Consider the following 11,733-nt stretch of genomic DNA (forward strand, 5'->3'; position numbering starts at 1 on the left):
AGGGAGCTGTTTAAATAACCGAGCAAGACTGGAAATGAGTACCAACTTATCGATACTCGGGTGACGGTGCCCTCTGGTGTTCTGACTCCGCATACGCCGTTACAATAACACTGAACAGAGCTATTACTAGATTTAATGCTTAAGGCTTGTTCCTGTTTGTTTATGTTTTGTTTTTGTTTTGTTTGTAGCTCGCCATTAAACACATCCGTAAGGATGGCTCGGAGCTGTACATCACAGTTGTAAGTAACCTTACATGACTGCTGTGATAGTAGCAATAAAGTCCTGTTTACAATTTCTTTAAAGACCAAAACTATGCAAAACGAATGCAGCTCCATCTAGAGGTGGCTTTAATGCAAATGCTGTCAAAGCCACCTCACTGCCAGTACGTTCTGCAGCTTGTGGATTGGTTTGAAATGGACAATAACCTCCTGTTAGTCCTGGAAAGACCAATCCCCTGCATGGACGTATATGAGCTATTGAGTGAAGGAGGCACACTCAGTGAGGTGCTGGCCAAAATGATCATGCTGCAGGTGATTCATCTTTCACTATGGTCCCTCTTTGGATAACCAAAGAATTTGTTTGCTGTTGATTTGTTTGTTCTTGATTGACTCGTGATTTATCAGATGCTTCACAAAGTACAAATCCCATGAAAATGGAGAACACAAAGTGATGCACAAATGCAAATAATAATGGTGCAAGATCACCACTGAAGGAAGCCAATATAAACACATTGGTCAGATACATGATTAAGCTATAGTGATAACTCTTACTCAGCTTATGAGTCCTGCTTTAATTTCTCTAATTGACCATCATGCCTGATGAACTATTTCTATTTGTTTTTAAACAATTTCCACCATTGTTTTCTCTGTTTTCTGACATTTAGACAATGAACTAACTAAACTAAAGCCAATGTGACTGAGTCTGCATGCCTCCTCCACTCTCAACACTTCAACCAATCAACACAAGATAAACGAGTGACATACAGCTGAGCAAATCAGAATAACGGCTTCAGCTGAACTTGAAGCCAGAGGCAGTAATTCATTGAAAACTAAAATTTTGAAAACAGGTTGTTATGAATTAACAGTTAGAGCACAGACAGTCCCATGCACAAGTCCAGCTTAGAGTGGAACACATTCACTCACTGAAAGCTGTGATATCCACACACATTTACCAAAGAAATCAGTGGTAGACTGCTTAAATGACTGGCGTCCTGTTGCTCTGGACCCTATTGTCAGTAGATGCTCTGAGAGGCTCATCAGAGACTACATCTGCTACCTGCCTTGCTCAACCCACAGCAGGTTGCTCAAGATCAAGATTCAAGAAGCTTTTATTGTCATTTCAACCACATGTAGCTGACATAGTACATAGTGAAATGAAACAACGTTTCTCCAGGTCCCTGGTTCTACATAAACATACAAAATAAAGTTCAAACACAAAAAACAACACAGAGCCCTGACATAAGTTTGTCTTAGCCACATAAAGTTCAAAGTGTGCCACTAGGTGCAAACAGAGCAAAGTGCAGAAACAATAAGTACAAGAAAGCAACAGAAAAAACAGGACACTTAGCGCAGGAAAAAGAACATGTGCAATGAAATGAAATGAAATAAAATGAAATGATGTGATTGGAACATATATATGTTATGTACAGTTCAGTCCTGGGTGTGTGTGTGTGTGAGTGTGAGAGAGAGAAAGAGAGTTTTTGTACAGTTCAGTCCTGGGTGTGTGTGTGTGTGAGTGTGAGAGAGAGAAAGAGAGTTTTTGTACAGTTCAGTCCTGGGTGTGTGTGTGTGTGAGTGTGAGAGAGAGAAAGAGAGTTTTTGTACAGTTCAGTCCTGGGTGTGTGTGTGTGTGAGTGTGAGAGAGAGAAAGAGAGTTTTTGTACAGTTCAGTCCTGGGTGTTGAGAAGCCTGATGGCTTCCGTACCTCTTTCCAGATGGCAGGAGGGCGAAGAGTGTGTGTGAGGGGTGTGTGGGGTCATCCACAATGCTGTTTGCTTTGCGGATGCAACATGTAGTGTAAATGTCCTTGATAGAGGGGTGAGAGACTCCAATGATCTGATGAAGGGGCTTCACCTCCTGGTGCCGGTCGACGATTGTGCTCACTGCGTAGCTGAACAGGACCTGAGGCAAAGTGGGGGCATCTAGGAGAAAGGAGTTATCTCGATCCTTAATCCCTGTTAAGTTAAGCCACAGGTACCTGTCTGTGGCAACTAACGCAGCCATAGAACGGCCTATGGCGTGGCCATCTGCTTCATGGCACAGACCGCGAGATCTGTGGCTCGATGGAGCTCAGAGACTGCTTTAGGGTTAAATCCCTCGCCACAGTCGAGCTCTTTCAGCAAGTCAGCCTGCAAGACCGCCATGGTGTGCAGGGATGTAATTGTTGTATTGTGTGTTTCCCTCAGCCTTAAGATTTTGTTCAGGAGTGTATTTTAATTGAATTTAAAAAATGGGCAATAATATGCTGGGGAACAAAACACCTAATGTGGGATTTAAACTTATTTGAGATTCAAGAAAATATCCAGAAGAAAGACACATATAAAAAGACAGATTATAAATATTCCACTTCATGCACAGTGAGTACATTATACAGTGTAGTAATGGTAAGGCTCCTCCACGAGAGCACCACTCCTCTCTTTTTCACATGTCTAAGAACTTTGCTCCCCTCAGTGAAGCACCCTGTGAGAAAATTGATAGATAATAATAGACTTCATCTTAAGGCATGTAAATTTATCTAGGCATGTGAAATTAGCTAGGACTTAGGGACTTCAGCAGCACTGGTTAGGTGTATACTGGGAGCATATCAGGTATTCTTAGGGTTTTAGGCAAGCATACAATGTGTCCTACACAGAACCCCTGACCTCACTAATGCTGTTGTAGCTGAATTTACACAAATTCTATCAGCCACATTCCAACATCAAGTGAAAAGCCTTACCAGAAGAGTGGAGCTTAATATAACAGCAAAAAATAATAAATACAAGCACACATGCACAAACAGTTGGCCAGGTATAAAATAACAGAAATCTATGTGTGCAGTGTTTTATCAATGCATTCATGTTCAGTATTAACTCACACTAAACTCTAAGTGAGGTTCAGTGGTAGTGTATGGACACTGCATATCTGTGTGCTTAATTTTAATATCATCAATATGTGGCTCACATGTTAAGGCTCTGAGTTATGGAGTAGATGCTCAGAGGTTCCACCCCCAGCACTGTCAAGCTGCCAATTTTGGGCCCTTGAGAAAGGCTCTTACCCTTGATAAAACATTGATAAATAATTGTCTTAACAATAATAAAATCTTTAAAACTCTCATCCACAAGTGGTCCCCCTTGTCAAATCTGTCCCTCCTAAGTACTATTTTATCCAGAATGAATACTTATGTATTCATTTTTCATTTTTTATCCTCAGAGAGTAAAACTGGCAATCAGAGATTCATTTACCTTTCTAATCCTATGACATGGCATGAAGCTCAGGCTTACTATAGACTGCATCACACAGACTTGGCCATCGTGAGAGATGCAACTGAAGACTCATTTATAAAGGGACTGATCTCTAGCTTCACTTGTCTGTTCAGAGACTCCTGGAAGTGAACAGACAAAACCAATTTCTCTACCATCAGCCGGATGACTGGAAAACCTGATAATGCCCTGTCGAATGAAAACTGTGGTTATTTAAATAATGGTCAGGCTGCTGATGCACAGTGTTCAGACACAATGCCTTTCTTCTGTTACTCAGGTGAGTTAATGTTTTATTCAGTCTGTATATAGAAAAATTAAACTGAATTCAGAATGATAATTTAACTTTGTGTTATTGTTTGCATTTCTGCATTTAGTAATCACAGGATAACAACAAATTGTAAAAGTGAAAGTCCAGTTCAAAGAGGATGTGAATGATCCTGCAGTGAAGGCAGCCATCTTGGAGCAGGTGGAGCTCATTTTTTACAAGGCTTATATTGGACATTTCCCAGTATTCATCAAACTCTGACACATAAAAAAATATATAGCAATTAGATTCTGACTGACTGTAGAGGATTAGAATATTCTTGCCTTAGGCTTGGGACTGGCACTGAGAGTCAACTCTTCAGTGGCTGGGGTGGCGCCCCGCCCGGGAATCGAACCCAGGCCGCGGCAATGAGAGCGCAGGATCCTGCTGCTGGACCACCAGGAGGCCTCTTGCCTTATTTAATAACAAAATAAAATAAAAAGTTTATTCTGTTCTTCAGATCAACCAGAAACTGAAGGATTGTTTGATGGCAGAGAACTTAACAGTGAAATGGTGCAAACAACCAGATGGAGTTGTGTTTCACAAGGAGAAAAAAAGAGAAAAATACTACTGTAGTAAATCAAACGTGTGACTAAATACAGCTCTGGAAAAAATTAAGAGACCACTACAAAATGATCAGTTTAGCAGGTTTTACTATTTATAGGTATGCGTTAAAGTGCAATGAACATTTTTGTTTAATTCTATAAACTACTCACAACATTTCTCCTAAATTACAAATAAACAGCATTTATTTGCAGAAAATTACAATCGGTCAAAATAACAAAAAGGATTCAGTGTTTCTAGTCCTCAAATAATGCAAAGAAAACCAACTCATTCATTTTTGAACAACACAACACTAATGTTTTAACTTGCAAAATTTTGAATTACAAAAATCAATATTTGGTGAAATAACCCTTATTTTCAATCACATGAATTCCATATGTCTTGGCATGAACTTGATCAGTCTTTCTCATTGCTGTTGGGTGACTTTACTCCTGAAATCGCGATTAATCACATGATTGTCATGAGTTAACTCGTGATTAATCGCCACTTAATTGCACATTTCTAGCCATTCTAAATGTACCTTAAATTAATACTTTTTTAGTTTTTTAATACTCTAATCAACATGGGTATGGACAAATACTGAAACGTATGTTGTTTATTATTAGTGAAACCATACTCAACATAGAGCATGAAGACTAGACATGTTTCAAAGGTCATAGATATTTTTCAAAGAACTTGTTCATGTCTATTAAACATATGAAAAAAAGAACATAGAAAACAATTACTTCTTTCTTTGCACTGAGCTATTTACTTACACAAGCCTGTTAACATTTTCAGATCACTTCTTCTAAACACGCAAGGTGTACATTTATTACTGAAACCGCCTTAAATATAGAGCATAAAGAACATAGACATGTTTGTCAAATAACTTGTTCATGACAAACACATGAAGAAAAGAACATAACACAGGTTCACGTTGCGTCTCCGCTGAAAACACTCTAGTATTGTCTGCCTTTGGAGAGGGGCAGGAGAGCTCTCTGCATCAGCTGTATGCTTCGCCATCAAGTGATATTTTAAATTCGACCTGCTGTGGTGAGAACTTAATTCACACCGACAATAAATGCAAACTTTTGTCTTGTTGACTGAACCATCAGGCATCGTTTTATATATAAAGATGTTTTTCTTTCTCAATTTCAGTTTGCTGCTGCATCTCCCATTTCCTAAACTACGGGCAAGGCCAAGGGTCAAACAGAAAATGTGCGCTGCATTAATTGCGCGTTAATAAAATTAGTGCCGTTAAAATGAATTTGCATTAACGCATTATTAACACGTTAATTTTGACAGCCCTAATAACAACATAATATGGAACGACCACTGTACAAAACTGTATTGCTCTGTCTCTTGCTTGCTACACCACTGACCCAGATAAGACGTCTTAGTCCCCGGATATGATGTCTTAGTCACCTCATCAGTTAACAAGGACATAATAAAGCACATATAACAGTGTAAACATTGTTAAAGGTCATAAAAAAATACAAATGCAGTACTAACAATTGTAACAATATACTTCAATATATTCCTATTTACATAATGTCTGTTATACATTTACATTTCTGGCATTTGGTAGACGCTCTTTGGCAGAGCGACATACAAAAGTGCTTTAAGTCTCTATCATTGAATACATTAACACTGGTTCAATAGGTTACAGACTTAGGATATCATTAGCCTAAAATTGGATGTTTTTTTTTTTTATTAAACATATAACAATACATGAACAGGGAAAGATAAAAGCTAGTTTAAGTGCTTCAGGAAAAGGTAGGTCTTAAGACGTTGTATGAAGACAGTCCGAGACTCTGCTCTACGGACATCTAGGGGAAGTTCATTCCACCACCTCAGTGCCAGAACAGAGAAGAGTCTAGATGAATACCTACCTTTTACCCTGAGAGACGGTGGGACCAGTCGGACAGTGCTAGTGGATCGGAGGGAGCAAGGTGCAGTGCGAGGAGTAATAAGATCTTTGAGGTAAGATGGTGCTGGTCCATTCTTGGCTATGTAGGCAAGCATCAGTGCTTTGAATCTGATGCGTGCAGCTACCGGAAGTCAGTGGAGGGAACGCAGCAGTGGGGTGGTGTGGGAGAACTTAGGCAGGTTGAAAACAAGCCGTGCAGCTGCATTTTGGATCATTTGCAGTGGACGAATGGCATTCAGAGGAAGACCTGCCAGTAAAGAGTTGCAGTAGTCCAGTCTCAAAATAACCAGAGACTGAACAAGCACTTGAGTATTTTGAGGAATGGTCGAATCCTTCTAATGTTGTACAGAAGAAACCGACATGAGCGTGTTTTACTTGTATCTGCACTTTAAATGTGAACATGTCAGTTTCAGTTGACCACTGGACTCCTAGAGCTCTTTCCATAGGTAAAATATTGTGACTCAAATCTAAGTCTTTGACTTCTTTAGCTCTGTGTTCTATGGGAATGGAAGACAAGACTGCTCTGCTGTTACTAATTCACTTGGTCAAGCGAAACCCACCACTAGAACATAAATTTCTGAGCTGTTCTGCCAAGATTATAGCATGAGTCTCTGTTGACACAGAGTTCAAATAATCATCAACGTAAAAGTTCCGCAACACTGTGTCCACTAATTCCAGAGATACTTTATGTCTGGCATCTTCCACCTTTCTCCTAAATGCATAGGTTGCACAGCTTGGGGAAGATGTGGCCCCAAACAGATGCACAACCATTCTGTATTCCACAAGGGGTTGTCTCAAGTCACCCTCTGGCCACCATAAGAAACGTAGCAGATCAGTGTCTTTGTCTGGAATCCTTACTCGATAAAACATAGACTCTATGTCTGCCATAAGAGCCACTGGTTCTTGTTTGAACCTAATTCAAACTCCTAACAGAGAATTTGTGAGATCAGGTCCCTGCAGCAGCTGCTTGTTCAGTGAGGTACCTTGATACGCTGCATTGCAATCAAAGACTACATGACTCTTATGCTTTTTAGGATACCACACTCTGCCATCATCTCTGCTTAGTTGCTCTTTTGGAACTCGGACTGCATAACCTCTCGCTATGATATCCTTCATGAAGATTTTGTAATCCTAATGCAAGTCTTGGTTCATACTCAGCCTTCTTTTCCAAACTGTTAGCACATTGTTCTGCAACACCATAATTATTTGGCATTTTCACAGTTTCATGTTTCATTGGTAAGCCAATGCAGTAGCGCCCATCTACTAATTGTGTTGACTTTTCAACAAACCTCATGAACTGGCCTCCTGGTCCTCCTGTGACATCTCAGGTTTGTCTTCACTGCAGTGTTCTGCAAATTCTGTATTGTATTGCTGCACTAACAAGTGTTCAATGCTCTCAACAGAGATCCGATTGACAGCAATGGCTGGCTGCATTCCCTTTCTACTACAACAGCTATCGGTTTCTTGGCTGAGCCCATTTACTTCCCAACCCAAGGTAGTTTTTAATGGGGACCATTTCCTTTGCTATTAATGACCTGCCAAGGTTCCAATGCTTTAGGAATGTTGGTTCCTATTAACAAGCCAATTTCTTCATCAGTAGTAGGAAGGTGCACTTTACTCAAGTATGGCCATTTCTCTATGTGTCATTGTGAGAGAATGTTTCCTTTCCTTACTGGAATACTTTTCTGTGATCTTCTCTTGGAAGATCTATATACTCTTTTTCTTCCAGTCCACAAACTTACAGATCTGACACAATGTAACTATCCACTGGCCTTTCCTGCCCCATTGTTTGAAGCAGTATTTTAGTTTTCCTTCCTCTAACATTCAACGTCTCATCAATGTCTCAGTACAAAACGTAGCTAAGCTACCCGGATCCATAAAAAAAGTTTTCTCACTCCATTTGGATTTGACTTTTCCGGCCACAATTGCAAGAATAGACTAACCCTCTCCAGCCCCAGTACTACTGCATGATTCCTTTTCAAGTGAGACCAGAGCAGAGGACACACTTTGTTCTTCCGTACTGTCTTCTTTCTTTTGCTTGTATACTTGATCACCGTTCTTATCAATGTGGAGTATACTTGGGTGTCTCTGTGAACATTGTTGGCATATCATTCTTTTTCTACAGTTCTTACTAAGATGACCCAATGTCAGACAGCCGAAGCATAAGCCATTTGACTTTAAAAAGTCTATTCTTTCTTTTGAAGAGCACTCTACAAATTTACTACAGGATTCAAGTGTGTGATTCTTCTGACAAAACAAACATGGTTTCTCAAATGCGCTGACAGTTACCACTGGGGTTGTTTTTGCAGAAGAGCCTGGTGCTTCCCTTCCAAGAGAATTAATGGCTGTGACAAAGCTGTTACCCTTTTGCGGAATCCTCTTTGGAACTTTGATATTGAAAGTTGTAGCCTTTTCTTTTCCTTCACCCCCAACAGAAAAGCTTTGAATTTCTCCATACAATGGATCTGTGACTACCTTAGCTTCTCTGTCTATAAAGTCCACAAGGTCTGCAAATCTTGCTCTCCTTCCACGTTGTTCTTGAATTTCAAAGGCTTTATGTCCATGTATTCAAGATCCTCCATTACATTTCGACATCCAATAAGAAAAAGAGCATATGTCTTCAATGCCTTTCCATCCTCTGTTTTTATCTGAGCCCAATTCAGCATTTTGTCTATATAGGCACTAGCTATTTTCAGCTCATCGCCAAACTCCTTGTGCAAAAGGTCCCAAGCTTTCTTGTAGCCTTTATAAGGTTCCATATGAACACAGCTATGGACAAGATCTTTGGCTTCTCCACCAGTGTACTGCTCCAAATAGTATATTTGTATTAGTAGTAATTTGTCTCTTGCACTCTCCGTTTTGGTGTCGATAGCACGTTCAAAAGCCCTGACAACGGTTCTGTATTCCGTCAAATTTCCTGTGAATATTGGAATGTCTCTTTGTGGCAAATGAGACAAATTTTGTTGTTTAACAAACATCTCAGTGATCTCATTCTGTCGTTGCATTACACTATATAAATCACCTTCAAGTTCCCCAGAACTTCTATCTTTGACAAGTTCTTTTCTAAATCTTGTACTGTGGGTTCTCTAGGAAGGCGGTAGTGTCAGGTCTCTTTTACTATGCTGTTCCACGAGGGAAGAGTCTTTCTGTTCCTTTGTACTATGTACATCTGCACTTTTTGATTGACATTCACTCATTCATTTTCAAGCAGGAGGTCATAGTCTTTAAATACCTTGAGCATTTAGCAAAAGATACCTTAGCAAAAGAAGCTGCAATTTCTGTCTCAATCTCCAACTGCTCTTGTTCTGCGTTCAATTTTGCCACCTCTTGCTCAATGGATTGTTTCTTTCTCAAAGCCGCGGCACGAGCTAATAATGCTACACGTTCTGCTTCTTGTTTAAGGTGAGCTGTAGAACTTCGATTAGATGCATTTGACCTTCGTCCAGTGGACCCATAATTCTTTTTGTGTCTTTGAGATGAAACAACAGAAACACTGTCTTCAGGTCCAATGTTAAAAGCTTCTATCGTATCTTTGGTGTTAAGAATCCAAGTTTGCATCTGTTTTACAAACTCCTCGATATAGTTAGCCTTATGCTGAAACCAGTTATCATGATCTGCTTTTCTTTCCTCCGCAGACAGAAGGACTCCTAATTCAGCATTGAGGTAATTGAATTCTTTATTTAACTCTGAAAAGTTCTGAAGCTTTTCCTCAACATTATTCAGATTCCTCTCATCATCTTTAAGACTATCATTTCGTTCATTAGCTTGGTAATTTGGCCAAGTTTTGCTCTTCTGTCCTTTTTAGACTGTGCAGCTTTAGTTCTAATGCCTTTTCAGTTACTTTAAGTGTCCTTTTCCGTCGGACGTTGGAAGCTTCTTCCATTTGCACCGTATCATTTGGCGCCTTGTGGCGAGAATCTGTACTGCAATGTGCTGAGTCATCATCATCCATTTTGCAGAATCAGCGCACAAATAGCTGTATGAACAGTCCTCAAACATATTAAAAAGGAATATTTCCAGCAAATTGTTCAAATAGTACCTGTTTATGTAAAATGTCCCTCAAAACAGGATATTCCACTGAATGGATCATGCGCTATTACTTGTAAATGTCTTGTGTGCTCTGCGTGCGTTGTTCCGTTGACTCTCAAGTGTTCACTCAGGTTAACAGTGGAGTAGCTAGCTGCTTAGTTTCCAAGAAGCTTTCATGTCAGTGTCACCTTTTGGCTCTGTTTTAGTTATGCTATCATAGCTTGTCTTGTCGGAGTCCCTACCTTTTACTTTGCACATAATGTACATTGTCATTAACCATTACATGAACACAAGCATACTTTATAATTTTATGTTACTCCTGTTCTCCCAGAGATCTTGACTGATTCTGCTCTGACCTGCCTAGTCCATCCTAAAACCCTACTTCTGATTACTTCTTGCTGCTGCCCCACATGGACTACCTGGGGATATTTGGGACTGCTGTGGATAGTACCACTTGGAGACCATGGTGGTGGCTTTGAACTGTTGCTACCGTCTTGCGCTCGATTATCCATCATTGAACATTTGATGGCTTAAGCAGGAAGGAAATTGTTAAATCTTTAATTAATTCAGAAATCATGCTGATTCTCATACTTAAATATTATTCAAAATCTCCTCACTTAACTATTTACACTTGCAGAAAGGACATTCCTATAAATACCTGGGTGTTCATCTGAACAACATTTCACACATCTGTGGTGTCATTTCACTTGTTGTTGAGGGGAAAGTGTGTGGATGGATCCTGCAGCAGTGTAGTATGGTGCATGATGTGCACTGCATTGGGCAAGCAGATGTTACCTGGTGTCATCACTGTTAGATATAGGTCAGGAAGCCTAGATCTACCCCTCCTCACTTTAGAAAAATTACCCTTAGGTATTTCTCCTTGGAGCAGACGCAAGACAAAACATTTAGGCAGGCCTCTGTGGCCAAAGTGAAAGCAATTATATTCACCAGTTTCAGCCAAACCGTACACTATTCTTCCCATGCTTTGAGATTATTAAGGATTATAACAGTTATACTATGTTATAGAGAAAACTTTGTTATAAACTATGTTATTGAAATTGTATTCCTTTCAGCTCATCATGGCAAGGCATTTAGGTCAGGACAAAACATAAAACTGTCCATTGGCCTGCTTCTATTGGCCAGGCATGTGTGGCATTGTTGACAGGTGCTGTGTTGCCTGTTGTGAAAATCAAAACACACACCAACATGTCCACTGGAATGTAGTGTGAGTGGAGAAACTCGTCTGTAGCACTTCGCTCATAACAAACTCCTATCTTAAGGAGATTGTGCTAGCTGTAGGTCTTGTTCGCCCAACAGGATATACACAAGACGAGAAACAACACGTACACAAAACAACAAACAAAGCACCGACCGGGAAATCTATTGCAACAAATGCTCTGCCATCTTGCTGTAGTTTAATAATATTCATTTTATTAATATTATGTATTTATAGTATCAACATTATTATTT

Source organism: Hemibagrus wyckioides, linkage group LG06 (assembly GCF_019097595.1).
Source record: "Hemibagrus wyckioides isolate EC202008001 linkage group LG06, SWU_Hwy_1.0, whole genome shotgun sequence".
NCBI lineage: Eukaryota > Metazoa > Chordata > Actinopteri > Siluriformes > Bagridae > Hemibagrus > Hemibagrus wyckioides.